Source organism: Drosophila rhopaloa, unplaced genomic scaffold (assembly GCF_018152115.1).
Source record: "Drosophila rhopaloa isolate 14029-0021.01 unplaced genomic scaffold, ASM1815211v1 contig_164, whole genome shotgun sequence".
In the NCBI taxonomy this organism is placed as follows: domain Eukaryota; kingdom Metazoa; phylum Arthropoda; class Insecta; order Diptera; family Drosophilidae; genus Drosophila; species Drosophila rhopaloa.
This window is the reverse complement of record NW_025335044.1, coordinates 1,014,776-1,029,832: the sequence shown is the minus strand read 5'-3', so window position 1 is coordinate 1,029,832 and position 15,057 is coordinate 1,014,776. Positions and strand designations below refer to the sequence as shown.

General features: G+C 41.4%; 2 non-coding genes across 2 annotated transcripts; one reads left to right on the top strand and one right to left on the bottom strand.

Annotated features, from left to right (window-relative positions):
* The first annotated feature begins 4,475 nt into the window (after window positions 1-4,475).
* On the top strand, window positions 4,476-4,558 carry Trnal-cag. The gene has a single exon. It is a non-coding gene; the product is annotated as a tRNA-Leu (tRNA).
* Window positions 4,559-9,883: 5,325 nt separating this feature from the next.
* On the bottom strand, window positions 9,884-9,955 carry Trnae-cuc. Its single transcript has one exon. It is a non-coding gene; the product is annotated as a tRNA-Glu (tRNA).
* Between the last annotated feature and the right edge of the window lie 5,102 nt (window positions 9,956-15,057).

The following is a 15,057-nucleotide window of genomic DNA, read 5'->3' as shown; positions in this document are numbered from 1 at the left end:
CGCTTCTCATTAAAAGAAAATGTTTTAGTGCTAAACTAATTTTTTAAAATGCATTAGTTTAGTCGAACCTATAATAATTTTCAGTCACAAAATCTTATTTAAAAAAAGATTTGGTATGTTGAAGGTGCGATTGTCACGACTTTGTTACGAAGTGTTTTTGTGTGATTTAAAAAAAAAGAATTAGAGTCTTTAATTTTGAAAAGCGGAAAGCCAAATAAATGATACCTAAAGGATATATATTTCTTAGTAAACATATTTCCGGCAAAGAGCATCGATTAGCCAGGAGCGAAATTTAATAGAACCCAGATGCAGAACCCACACAGGCACATATTATTTCATGTGTGGGCATATAGACAGGCGATTACCATTTTCGTAATTTTCAGTAAAAAGGCTTTTAATTTGATGGGAAAACATAAAGGAGTTGACCAGGACCCAAAAAGCCCTCACGGGGACTTCATACGTACATACGTAGGTTGCCCCAGGATAAATTCCAGCGCCACAATACCATCGCCATCACCAGCAGCAGCAGCATACCAATACCACCCACCAACCACCCCTGGATTGGGGCAGTAGCTGGCTCTCGTTCAGGATATGCAGATAACTGTAAATAACCGATTATATGCACATATATTTCCGCACCTATGTGCCGTACACATTTTTATGTATGCAAGTATATCGCGGCACATATGTACAGGGCAGAGTTTAAGCCCGTTGTCGTTGTTGTTGCTTAATTTACAGCCTTATGTCACTTTTTGGTGCATTACACTTTTTCATTATCGCGCAGCAGCACCCAAAAACAGAGAGAGCGAAAGGAAGCGAGCCCCACCGCTCCCTCTCGCTCTCTCCGTGTCGGCTGGCTATGGCTATCTCGCTCTGCAAAAGTCCGAGGAAAAGTGAAAGAGGAGCAAGAGCGCACATCAAAGGGAAATGAGTTTTCATTTAGTCTCATACAAAAGCGGAAATGAATCGAAATAAATAAATAAATGGCACCTGTCCCAGCCCGCCGAGCACTCGGCTACCCACTCCACACCCACTCGCATTACATACGATCCCCCGCTATCCCCCTTTCACCATCCATGGGTAGTTCCCATGAGAAATTTCCCGCATGCGCAGGGAGAGATGGCGGAAGAATGCAGCAGCAATCGGCCGTCTCGCTCTGGCACGGCGTGCATTCAACCCGGCAACGCACCTGAGCAGCCCCTGCGCTCCCACCACCCACCGCCACCCACAGCTGCCCACTGCAATCAGCCCCCTTCGAGGCGTTCTCATTTTCGCGCTGCATTCCGCTTCGACGAGTGTTCTTTTGGCCTTTTTGCAGCGGAAAGCCGAACTGAACGCGCTTCTTGTTTGTTTTTCCCGGCGACAAGCCCCCGGTTCCACCCACGGCCCCCCGTTTTGTTTTGCTTTGGCCTTATCAAAGTTTGGCGCTCTCCGGCGCGCTTTCTAGTTGCCGACACCCCTTCTGTCCTTCGTGTCCCGTTTTGTATTTTGTATTTTGTTTAGGTTTTTGTTGTTTTGCCGTTTGGCCGTTTTTACTTTGACTTTCATTCAACAGTCTTCGTCGCGTCGGGAGTCGCCTCTTCGCGACACAGAAACGATGCCCGATGCTACAGCTAGGAAATAGATCACAAAAGGGTTAAAAAAACATCGTCGAGGTCGGAAAACACAGGCGAGCACGCACACACTTCTAATGAAAATTAAAGCGATCCAGAGACTTTCAAGGGATGCTGCAAGTGATTCCAGTCAGCCGCTATTTAAAGTCAATTCCGCCATTTCACCTCATATCAAGTTAGTTAGTTAGTCAGACCGCAACTGGGTTATTGACTGGATTCGGTGATTCATTTATAGGAGGCGACTTGTCTTCACTTGAAATGTGATTTCAGATTCACACAAGAAATAAAGATAGCTGTTTACTAATACGCCCAGAGTTAATCTATACTAATTTATTAATTCAAGATTTTCCGTTTGACATACCATGACTCTTAGTAATTCTATTGCACGTTTAGTAATCCGAAAATAAAAGCGGACGGCAAACACATCTCTTTAGGTCGTTACGACTATTTAAGAATTTGCAATCATTTTATTTTTTGTCGAAAAAAGCGAACCAATTTTTGTTTGTTTCGAACGCGAGAGCGGAGTTTTCTAAACTAATTTTGTTAATCAGATGCATCGACCAGCGCAGCTAACTAGCGGCAAAAACAAAACCACAAACCCAGCCGCAACAACAACAGCGAAAACGTCGACGCCAGCGTAATAGAGAAATAGGGAGGGCGGTGGGCGGTGAAGGGGCGTTCTCTGCGGTTTAGGGCTGTAATAGGGGTAGTATTTGCATAATTTACATAAAAACGCCACACACACACCCCCGTTTGGCAGGGGCTAAGCCTTATATTTGGCCTTTTTGGGCTGGACACAGGATGCGCTTAGATTTAGACCAGACAAACATTGGCGCGCAGACACAAACACACTCTCACGCGAGTAGGTAGAAGGCACTCACTCATGTTAAGGGGACTTTCCCTTTCGACAGAAAATCAGGATAATTTTCCAACACAGAATCAAGTGGCGAGCCAAAGTTGTAATGTTGTACTAAATCAGGCAAAATAAAACTTATGCGACTAAACCGAAAATTTTGAATGTGTGTTGCTGTTGACAAAGCATTTTCGAAACTGATTTTGCCCCGACACGACGCACTGCCGCATTTGTCGCTGCCCAGCAACCAAAACTGCAGCCAGAAAAAACTCATTATGAGAGTCGTTCACTGTCGACGCAGTCAGCGCCCAGCCACAAAAGTGGGTCGGGGCCGGGGCTTGGGCCACGCACGTCAATAATTAGCAGCCCTATTAATGCGAATTTCGACCACCTCGCTGCATCTCCCGCTTTTGCCATCGCCCAGTGGGTGTCGATTGAGTTTGGTATGTTTCTCTTCTTTCGCATTTTAATTTATTCGATTATTTTGATGTTTGCGCATCGTCATCAACATAATCAGCAACAGCAGCCTGCGCCGACTGCGCGTGCGACTGCAGTCGCAGCACCAGCGGCAGCAGTGAATTATTATTGTTGCACCCATCCCCCAGACCCTGCCTCTGTCTCTAGCCCACAAAGTAGCCCGTCCATTGTCCCATAGCATTCGGGATGCGGATCTCTTTCTGCGTCTCCGCCTGCCGTTTCATTCGCTGCACAGTTTTTTAACTCCTTTTAGGTGCGTTCCACACAAAAAGTGCATTCATTATTTTTTCTCTCGGCGCCAATCATTCACAGTTTTTGCTGAACCAGAACTTAACTCATGGGTTGCGGTCATTTCCTCTATGGCTTAGTGACTAACCCCGCGAAGAAGCCTTTTGGGTTAGGTAGCGTGTCATTTGATGTCCCCAGAAAAGTAAGCAAATGATTATCGAAAAGGTCTTCTGAAGTTGCTAAAAATGTAAATTTGTATTTGCAAAATTCAAATTGGATAAATATTTTTTTAATTGATTTTGAACAATTCATAGGAAGTGTATGTGATTTGCAGCTGCAACCCGTCCAGTCTGTAATAAAAAATAAATTATAATACAATTTACTATTAATATTTACCTGTTTTTTCAGCTGCATTCATTCAGACCCGGCGACCAACCAAAATGCAACTCCCTTCTCTTGAGGGGGCGGTTCATCTGCAACTGCCCATCAGCAGCAACGCATTATTATCGAGCTTGTTGTTGTATTCTGCGTGCACAAACAATATTTTTATTTTTTTTAGCATTTTATTCGATTTTATTGTCATTTTGCGTAGCTCAAACCAGATACCACCCACTTCACAGCCTGCCCAAAATGGGACTCGAATACATGGCTGGAAATAAGCTGCGACTGCGTTTGTGCATATGTACTCGTGTCGAAATGGGAAATTAGTGGTGAGCTCGCCCTCGGGATCCTGTCAAGGAACAAAGAACAGATCTGAATCCAGCCATCATTTTAACACATTGCCAACAATCTGGTGGTACATAAATCGCCAATACTTATGGACTCGGCTACGTGTCTACGCAATAATTGAATGTGGCTGTTATTATAGTGGGGAGAATTATAATACATTGTTGCAGTTTTACCATTCCCAACCTTTTTATGTCGCAATATATAATTTAATCTTCAATAACGACAAGCGCAATAATTAATTAATATCCTTAATTATATTTGCAGTGCAGAGGCTTTGAGGTCCCGTACAATTGCAAAAAAGGATTGGCGCTTGGCTGCACTCGAGCATCGTTATCGTGCATTTTTTCCGACTATAATCAAAGAACAGTACCTTGTATTGCCAACTGATAAATTTCGGCATGCAGCGTTGCATAAGAATATGCTATTTTATCTCTTTCTTTGATATTGTCCCACGAAGCTGATTATCCGCTGTTCAGATCCAGAATTGTATTGTTCGCCCACGTAACCGGAAATTCCCTCAAAAAAGAAAGTGATCGAGTTATGGATCACAACCGTTTGGACCGCTGCAGGCAATAGTCAGGATGGCCGAGTGGTCTAAGGCGCTGCGTTCAGGTCGCAGTCTACTCTGTAGGCGTGGGTTCGAATCCCACTTCTGACAATAACTTTTTTTGACCCTGCGTGTTTTATTCGTCGCTCCTCCTCGAAATAATGCAACAAAAATTCATTTTACATGGCATGCATCACAGTGTACACACACTCCTTGTTATTTGCTGCCCTTTATGTACACGCATTGTTGCCATTCACAGCAAAAAAAGTATACAAACCAAATTGATTTTTATACAGCCTTTCCAAATGTTTTATTTAACAAACCACTTGCAACCCTTAAAAAACGCCGGCGAGTTTCACATATGCGAATTTTGGGCCTTCGTTTTTTAATGATGTGAATTCGATGTACGAAATTTTCATTAATGCTCCGTGCGACCTCCCCTCATTGAGCGGGTGGAAGAGCGAGTGCGACAGAGACATCGACTGGGGCGGCGGTCCAGGAGAGGTTGGGGTCATGGCTGTAGGCTTAAAGTGCGTCATGTACAGGTCAGGCAGCGCCGGAGTGGGAGGAACAGTCATAGACATGGCAGAGCATGGAGCATATGCAGAGCCTTTACATAGGTACATGCACTCAGCTATGTACAACATAGACTCCGGTGTTTATGCAGTGCGGTTTACGGCCACCAGCAGACCCGCACCCTGAGCCGGACCAGACCAGATCTTTGTTTGTCGTGTCAATCCTTTTTCAAAAAATAATTGAATGTTATATTCAATTAATTGTTCGTTAGTCGGCAGCACCTATTTCCATCCCCACCGCTGCAGCTGCAGCTGGGCCACAAATTGGCTGCAATCGCACTGGCTCTCGATGAACAGTGCCTGATAGCTAATGGATAATGTGACCCCGTAATTGGATTATCGACGAGTGAATAACCCGCCAAATTTACTGTCCTTCTGTCTGGCTGAACTACAGTTAAGAAACATCACATGCGTGATAAGGAAATTATGTAAACTCCGACCCTATAAAGTATATATATCCTTAATCAGCATCACCAGTCCACCCGTCTGTCCGTTTCTACGTAAATTTGGATACCATAGGAACGATCGAAAAATTTATTTGTTTTTAAGTATCGATATCGAAACAAGAAAGGAAAGCTAACTTCGGACGGAGCCGAATTTGAAATGCCCTTTGCAGAATATTCTGTAAATTATATTCTCCAAAATTATTCATATGATGCATTCTTAACACTCATCAAAATCCCAACTTCCTAACTTTACCAAAGTTATGGCATTTCCGATCGTTCATTTATATGGCAGCTATAGGATATAGTCATCCTTTTGAAATTTAGTAGGTCGGATTGATTGGCCAAAAATAAAACCCATAGAAAATCCAAACTTCCTAACTTAACAAACACCAAAGTTATGGCATTTCCGATCAATCAGTTATATGGCGGCTATAGGATATAGTCGGCCGATCCTTAAGAAATTTGGTAGGTCGGATTGACTGGCCAAATATAAAACCCATATAAATTCCTAACTTTACATACTGCGTGCAAAGGAAAGAAGGGTGTGTGCAAAGTTTCAATACGATATCTTTAAAACTGAGAGACGAGTTCGCGTAGAAACAGACAGACGGACAGACGGACATGGCTATATCAACTCAGGAGGTGATCCTGATCAAGAATATATATACTTTATAGGGTCGGAGATGTCTCCTTCACTGCGTTGCACACTTTTGACCAAAATTATAATACCCTCTGCAAGGGTATAATAAAGAATATTTAATTTTTGTAACAGCTGTAAAGGTTGTTTCTTTTCTGGGCATCGCTGACCACTTTCAGAAATTGGATGGCATAGTTTTCCGGCTCTGCGTGTCGACGATCCGGGAGCACGCGTTTAATAAGGCCTCAAGGGATACTCTTAACGGAATGCGTCACTCGAACCGTCGGCAATCGCATATTTCAAGCGAGAGCAAGATCAAACGAAAAACAAGAAAGGAAAGCTAACTTCGGGCGGAGCCGAAGTTGATATACCCTTGCAGAATACTCTGTAAATTATATTCTCCAAAATTATTCATATAATGCATTCTTAATACTCATAAAAAATCCCAACTTCCTAACTTTACAAACACGAAAGTTATGGCATTTCCGATCAATCAGTTATATGGCAGCTATAGGATATAGTCGGCCGATCCTTATGAAATTTGGTAGGTCGGATTGATTGGCCAAATATAAAACCCATAGAAAATCTCAACTTCCTAACTTTATAAACACGAAAGTTATGCCATTTCCGATCAATCAGTTATATGGCAGCTATAGGATATAGTCGGCCGATCCCGGCCGTTCCGACTTATATACTGCGTGCAAAGGAAAGAAGGGTGTGTGCAAAGTTTTAATTCGATAGCTTTAAAACTGAGAGACTAGTTTGCGTAGAAACAGACAGACGGACAGACGGACAGACGGACAGACAGACGGACAGACGGACAGACGGACAGACGGACAGACGGACATGGCTATATCAACTCAGGAGGTGATCCTGATCAAGAATATATATACTTTATAGGGTCGGAGACGTCTCCTTCACTGCGTTGCACACTTTTGACCAAAATTATAATACCCTCTGCAAGGGTATAATAAATAAACAAGAAAGGAAAGCTAACTTCGGGCGGAGCCGAAGTTGATATACCCTTGCAGAATACTCTGTAAATTATATTCTCCAATAATTATTCATATGATGCATTCTTAATACTCATAAAAAATCCCAACTTCCTAACTCAACAAACACCAAAGTTATGGCATTTCCGATAAATCAGTTATATGGCAGCTATAGGATGTAGTCGGCCGATCCTTATGAAATTTGGTAGGTCGGATTGATTGTCCAAAAATATAACCCATAAAAAATCCTAACTTCATAACTTAACAAACACCAAAGTTATGGCATTTCCGATAAATCAGTTATATGGCAGCTATGAGATATAGTCGGCCGATCCTTATGAAATTTGGTAGGTCGGATTGATTAACCAAATATAAAACCCATAGAAAATCCCAGCTTCCTAACTTTACAAACACCAAAGTTATGGCATTTCCGATCAATCAGTTATATGACAGCTATAGGATATAGTCGGCCGATCCTTATGAAATTTAATAGGTCAGATTTATTGGCCAAATATAAAACCCATAGAAAATCCCAACTTTCTAACTTTACAAACACCAAAGTTGTTGCATTTCCGATCAATCAGTTATATGGCAGCTATAGGATATAGTCGGCCGATCCCGTCCGTTCCGACTTATATACTGCGTGCAAAGAAAAGAAGGGTGTGTGCAAAGTTTCAATTCGATATCTTTAAAACTGAGAAACTAGTTCGCGTAGAAACAGACAGACGGACAGACAGACGGAGAGACGGACATGCTTATATCAACTCAGGAGGTGATCCTGATCCAGAATATATATACTTTATAGGGTCGGAGATGTCTCCTCCACTGCGTTGCCACGAAGCTATACTTTTTTAATTTTTTTTCCGATTGTTCCTATGGGAGCTGTATGACAACTTTTGGGAAAGTTTCAAGCAGATGGCATTAAAACTGAGGGACTATTTTGCGAAGAAACGGACGAACTGATGGACGGACATGGCTAGATCGACTCTCCTGGTGATGCTGATATGTATATTTTATAAGGTCGGAAATGTCTCCTTCACTGCGTTGCAACCTTTTGAATGAAATTTTAATACCCTCATCTTTAAAAACTTAAAAAGGTTATTTCTCAAAAAGCCCCAAAAACTAGACAGCATTCCATGTTTCCACTGTCTCATACTGCCAAGAAGTAATTGCTTTATACAATTGCAAGACATTTTTGAAATAATGAATTGGTTGGTGTATAAAAAAATGTGTTTCAGTGCGGAGCAAAGGCCAATGCAGAAGATTAAACAAATATCTGTATTTTCTTGTCTGTACTTCCCATTTGTGAATTAGACTACTTCAAATGCAATTGGCTTACTTGCTCCGCTCACTCATCGATGCTACCCCTTCGAGGGCGATAAAGGTCTCTGCTCCACATGCTTGCATAGGAAGTTGGGTTTACGTATTTCAACAGGCTGGATGCAGGAGAAAATACGAATAAAAACAATGGAAACAGTAAAGTGCATTTTAAATGTTGTTGTTATCGATTTTCGCGGCGGGACAGAGGCAGCAAGATAGCAGGGCCCAAAGCGAGAGAGAGATGGATAGCCGGCATCTGCATGTCGGTGTGCTCACACGTCCCCACTTCTGCATATATGGAGTAAACATAAAAAATGCAAATGTGCATGGACATAAAGCCCACCCCATCAGCCCACCCCATCAACCCACCCCATCAGCCCACTCCGTAGCCCTTGCATTGCCGAAACAAGCGGATGCAACAGACCGAGGCCCGATCCTGGGCCAGAGCCTCAGCCTTGAATGCACCCAAGGGTTGGGCCAGCGAGCGGTCCTCCTGATACCGGGCATATGCTCCCCGGAGGAGTAGACGAAAGCCCTTTCCCCGATCCTGGATAATGCCGGGGTTCGGGGAAACGTCTAATGAAGTTGGAAGCCGCTTGTCAGCTGCCCCCGACCATCCACTGCCAGCGGATGTGGATGTGGTGGCTTTGGGGTGGCCGGTGGATGGGCCTTGTTCGATGTGTTGTCAGCAATTCAACCGCACACAGACGATTGCCAATTTGGGATGCACGTCCTGGACATGCATGCAACAGCAGCATGCACACATCCTGCGTGCACAGTCAGGTGCAATATCCGCAACAAGAGAGTTGTGCATTTTTAAATGATATTGCATACCCCGTCCGCGGCCACGTTCTCCCCTCGATTAAAATTGCAAATGAATGGCCATTTCGGTGCTGAAGCTTGCGGTCTGTCCTCAAAGGGTGGTCGGAGAACTGTGGTCTAATGGGGAAATAGACGTAGCCGCGTAGACAAGGCATTCGAAAACTTTTCTTCAGGCTCACAATTCACATTGATTAATGAATGCACTTGGAGTGCATTTAGGGCGGGCCCGCAATCGATGGCAGCGGCAGAGCCTGTCAACAATCCCACTTCCCAACTTCGCCTCATATCATTGCGATTCCCAATGCCGTTGGCCATCTAGAGTTGTTGATGAGGCCCATTCGGGAAATCATCCATCAGATGACAAAAACCGGCAGAAGCTTCCAGACAAGCAACCGGACTTTCGGACGGACGAACTGCCAAGCGGCAGATGAATATGGAAACTCGGATAATAGACGAAACGAACATTGATGCATTTATGATATATGAATCAAAATAATGGCCTGCGGTGGGCAGCAAAGGGCCGAAAACTTAATTATAAAGCCGCAATGGGAATGCCACCACCGCTGAAATATATTTTTGCTGATACTCTTCAATGCTTCACCAATCCCGCTGCTCTTCAATTACAAGAAAAAAAATGAATAATTTTCCCATACCGGGAATTGAACCCGGGCCTCCCGGGTGAGAGCCGGGTATCCTAACCACTAGACAATATGGGATGGACAAGTAGCATGTGCTTAACTTGAAATAAAAGGCACACGAGCTGTGCTATAAATAGAAATTAAGCCACAGGGTGACTCCGGCACGAGGTGCTTATTATCGCCCATTTGATTTTGAGTCATTTTAAGTAAACGGCACAAGAGACCATATGTATGAAACACTGCAGAGATATTGTGCACATAAAATATTGAAATTTAGCCCGCGGACCTGAACAATAAAATCGGGGCACCTCCTCGGCCACATGCAATGCAAATTTCAAAGGAACACAAGAAAAAGAAGTGGAAATGGGAGTTGAAGCGAAAGGGGGGTAGCATAAGGATCAGGTCGCTGTGCAGGGGTTGCCTTTCCAGAGCGACTGGCTGTGTGTGCCACTCGACATATTGAAGCATATTAATTAAAAACATTTTCATTTATTAAGAGAGCAGTCAATGGGCCTCGGAAAGCCTCGTCAGGTGTGGGGATGAACGAGCCAGTGGCATCTGAATAGCTGCAGCACCTTTAGCAGTAGGATAAGGAAGATTACCAGCCTGTTGGTCAGGTTCTGTCCCTTTATTAAGTAACAAAAGTTTTCTCAATTCTTAGGCCAGAAGTGTTCTACTTTAGTATTTTCGTAAAATCAATTAAATAAGCAAGTAGTTGCTTACTTCAAGAAATATAAATCTACATATACATATACAAAAGTTTGCAACGCAGTGAAGAAGACATTTCCGACCCTATAAAGTATATATGTACATATATTCTTGATCGGCATCACCAGAAGAGTCGAACTAGCCATGTGCGTATGTCTGTCCGTCTGTTCAAAATATTTCTTTCAGATTATTATTTATTATTTATTTACTATATCAGAATTACGCTTTTAGTTTTGTCAAAATCGTACAACAATATCATATAACTACCGTAAAAAAAGATGTCAAAGTGTAGCGCAAAATCGACATAGATTCATTGTTTGTAGTAATATAGGCATAGAAATAGAAATATAGTGGTTTTGTAATAACTGGAAGGATATATAAACTTCGGTTTGCCGAATATTACTAAAAACAATGAAACTATGTCGATTTTGCAAACTTTTGATTGAAATTATAATACCCTCTGCAAGGGTATAAAAAGGAAAGGTTTTAGGAAAGTGTGGTTGCCACTATTCTCGACCAAGATCTGAATGGTCTTGAGATCAGAAAAGTCTTATACCAATGGCAGCACCGTTTGTTAGGGAATTGTTGTCCCCAACAGGCTGAAATTGATAATTCGGTTTCCCAAAGAGGTTACCCCTAATTCCTGTCGTTTTCATCTATTTCGTTGAAAACGTTCATCGTTCAAAATCTTTAGATTGGAAATGTTTGCCAGTGTCCGTAAATTATTCGAAGCTTGCTATTTCACGGCGGAGCTCCAGAGTATCAGCTTTTTGTCCCTGGACAATAAAGGCGGGGAAAGCCGTTTATCAGGCAAGTCGCTGTTGCAGCTTCTAACAAATTGCCCAACTAGGACCATAACACATGCCGTGCCCAAGATCGATATGGAGAGGGATACTGCTGATACATAGTATGTGTGTAGGACCATAACATAAATTTAAATGATAATAGCGAAAACATACATTGCCAGCTACTTTGTTGCTAATTGCGGTATAGGACTACTTCACTCTAATTGAAATACAACACGTCTCGTACTCGACTCCCCAAACCGCAGACCCGGCAGAATTGTCAGACTTTCCCGCGGAAGACTGCGTACTGGAGACGGCTTTTGGTCTGTCTTCGGGCAGGTGAACTTGTTTCTCTTTTGGCGCTGCGCTAACCAGACACCATTTATCATTACGGACCCGAACTGGGAAAACTAGATTTCACTGCCGCCAACTGACCGAGTCGAGTAGAGACACGGCCCCAACTTCCAAAGCTACCTCGCTGAAATAATCGGTCGTAGCTGGCTAACGCTGTTCACTGTTCGATGATGCCCGAGATTTTTGCGAAAATTAATTTTAATTACCCAGCTATGTTATCCCCTCAAGTTGCTGTCTTGTCATTTCTTAATAGACAGCTGATCAATAACAAATTTTCAGGCATTTCCGCTTCTAGTGCTGATGGAACTCACAAACCAATGACAATCCTTGATAAACTAAATTCAAACCATTTTAATCCAATATGCCATACAATTCCGGGCCTCTTAATAAAATCAGACTACCTTCCACGTAGTATTATTTACGCCAAGACCGTACAAAAGACAACTATTTATGTACAGCCGCAGAAATTATAATCTGTTGCGATCCGATCGAAACGAGCTCTATTTCGATCAACAGCTATTATTTTTGTTAAAAGGAGTGCATATAAAAACTTAAATTGGTTCAAAATAAAAAAAAGTTAAAGTGAAAATTAAAAAAAAATTTACTTTTTGGGGCTCGCGTTGGGCGTTATTCTTAAATTCCCGAATGTCATATTACTTTTTGTAAAACGGAGGTTAAATAAATACGGTTTTAAGCTGTATTTAAAGTGTCCCTTTGTTTGTATGAATTATATTAGACAACTCGAGCTGGAAATTATTTTTTCTAATACTTTTAAAAAATCCCACTAGCTAAGCGGGAAGACAGACAATAATAGCTATATTTAACAAGAAAGGAAAAAAACTTCGGCAAGCCGAAGTTTATATACCCTTGCAGTTATTACAAAACCACTACATTTAGATTTCTATGCCTATATTACTAAAAACAATGAAGCTACATACATATGTCGATTTTGCGCTGCATTTTGCCATCTTTTCTATGGCAGCTATATGATATAGTTGTCCGATTTTAATTTAATTAAGACCGTAACTCCATAATAAAACAAAAAAAAAATAACAAGAAAGGAAAGCTAACTATATTATGTAAATTATATTCTCCAAAATTATTCATATGATGCATTCTTAATACTCATAAAAAATCCCAACTTCCTAACTTTAAAAACACCAAAGTTATATATAGCATTTCCAATCGTTCAGTTATATGGCAGCTATAAGATATAGTCGGCCGATCCTTATGAACTTTGGTAGGTCGGATTGATTGGCCAAAAATAAAACCCATAGAAAATCCCAACTTCCTAACTTAACAAACACCAAAGTTATGGCATTTCAGATCAATCAGTTATATGGCGGCTATAGGATATAGTCGGCCGATCCCGGCATATATACTGCGTGCAAAGGAAAGAAGGCTGTGTGCAAAGTTTCAACTCGATAGCTTTAAAACTGAGAGACTAGTTTGCGTAGAAACAGACAGACGGACAGACGGACATGGCTATATCAACTCAGGAGGTGATCCTGATCAAGAATAAATATACTTTATAGGGTCGGAGATGTCTCCTTCACTGCGTTGCACACTTTTGACCAAAATTATAATACCCTCTGCAGGGGTATAAAAACAACAAAGTTATAATTTTTTTGAATTGTTTGTTCCGATTGTTCCGATGGGAGCTATTTGATATAGTCGACCGATCCGGCTCGTTCCGACTTATATACTACCTGCAATAGAAAGTTTTGTGAAAGTTTCAATCTTTAAACCTGAGGGACTAGTTTGCGTAGAAACGGACAGACGGACGGGCAGACGGACATGGCTAGATCGACTCTCCTGGTTATGCTGATCAAGAATATATATATTTTATAGGGTCGGAAATGTCTCCTTCACTGCGTTGCAAACTTTTGACTGAAATTATAATACTCTCTGCAAGGGTATAAATATGACTTAGTTCGTTTTTTATTAAATACACTAGCAAACCCAGCGGAAATAAGATTAGCAATTTCCAACTATATCGCTTAAAACAACTGATTAACTTTTATTTGCTACTTTATTTAAACTAAAACCATTCCACATTTCCACACCACCATAGAGGTAGAGGTTTGGCGCGTTTTTTGTGGTTTCCCATGTTATTAATTAAAGACATTATAGCTTTGACCTTAAAGAAAGACCGAGCAATGATATCATGCCGATTGGAGGCTTCTGCCCAAAAATAGTGCACTTTAATTTCTTTCCATTTAGGATTACAGGTAAATGTAATAAAAGATCAGGACGACCATAATAACGAACATATGTCATGGCATCTTGAGTTTTTCGTGCATGTACCGTGGCGAGCCAGTAAAGGATGAAGGTAAAATTACCATCGTCCAAACTGTCTAAATCACAACATCCTACCTATAGCATCTGAAGATGTATGAGCTTCGCTCTCAGCTTTTGATTTAGCCGAATAAAATTAAGCCTTCTGTTTCTATTTTAGCATACATATCAACCAAAATTGACTAAAGAGAGCTCTAAAAAGTCAGGTGATCCATACATTTCTCAAGCATTATTCGGAAACTGTAAAAACTAACGCGAGACTGTTTCTTAACGTTTTTTTAAACGGGGTCAACTTGGGTATATCTATAGTGTAACCATCTTCCCATGACAAAACATAATGGATATTGTAGGGCGTCATAAGATCGGTAAGTCACTGATTCTTTTAACTGATTATTATAACCCTCAATAATAATGTCCCTTTTTCAAATTGTTGGTCAACTAATACCAAAGCGACCTCATTGCTGGGGTGCTTATAACGACCCTAAGCCCTAACAGGCTTTTATTGGCGTGAATAACCATTTTAAATTGGCTACAATTCTTCGGAACTCTTTAAGAGCAGTTTAAAATCCTTAACATAGGATTACTCATGCAGCATCAACTGTAGTGATTTAACTAACGCATTTTAACCCAGGACTGTTTTACACCTGAAATCGGCTTCACATTGTCCTCACCAATAAAAAAATTGGAAAACTGAGCTTCTTCATTAGAAGCGGCAAAACCACCAACTAAGTGGAAACTTGCCCCTGTACTTTAAATGTGGGCATATAACCTTCATTAATAACTTGTCGCACCAAATGAAGTCATTGAAAACAATTATTATATTTCTGGTAAGCCCCATAAAATGTATGGTCTGGTGATCACCATTTAAAAGACTTAAAAGAGGATCTGGTAATGTTTTAAGAGATGGAAGCGGACTTTTCCCTCTTGCAACACATACCTTTGACTCTTCCTCCATTTTAACGCGCCACAAAAGAGCATCTCTTATTCATTATTCCAATATCAACTGATTTATCAAATTGTAGCCAGATTTAAATC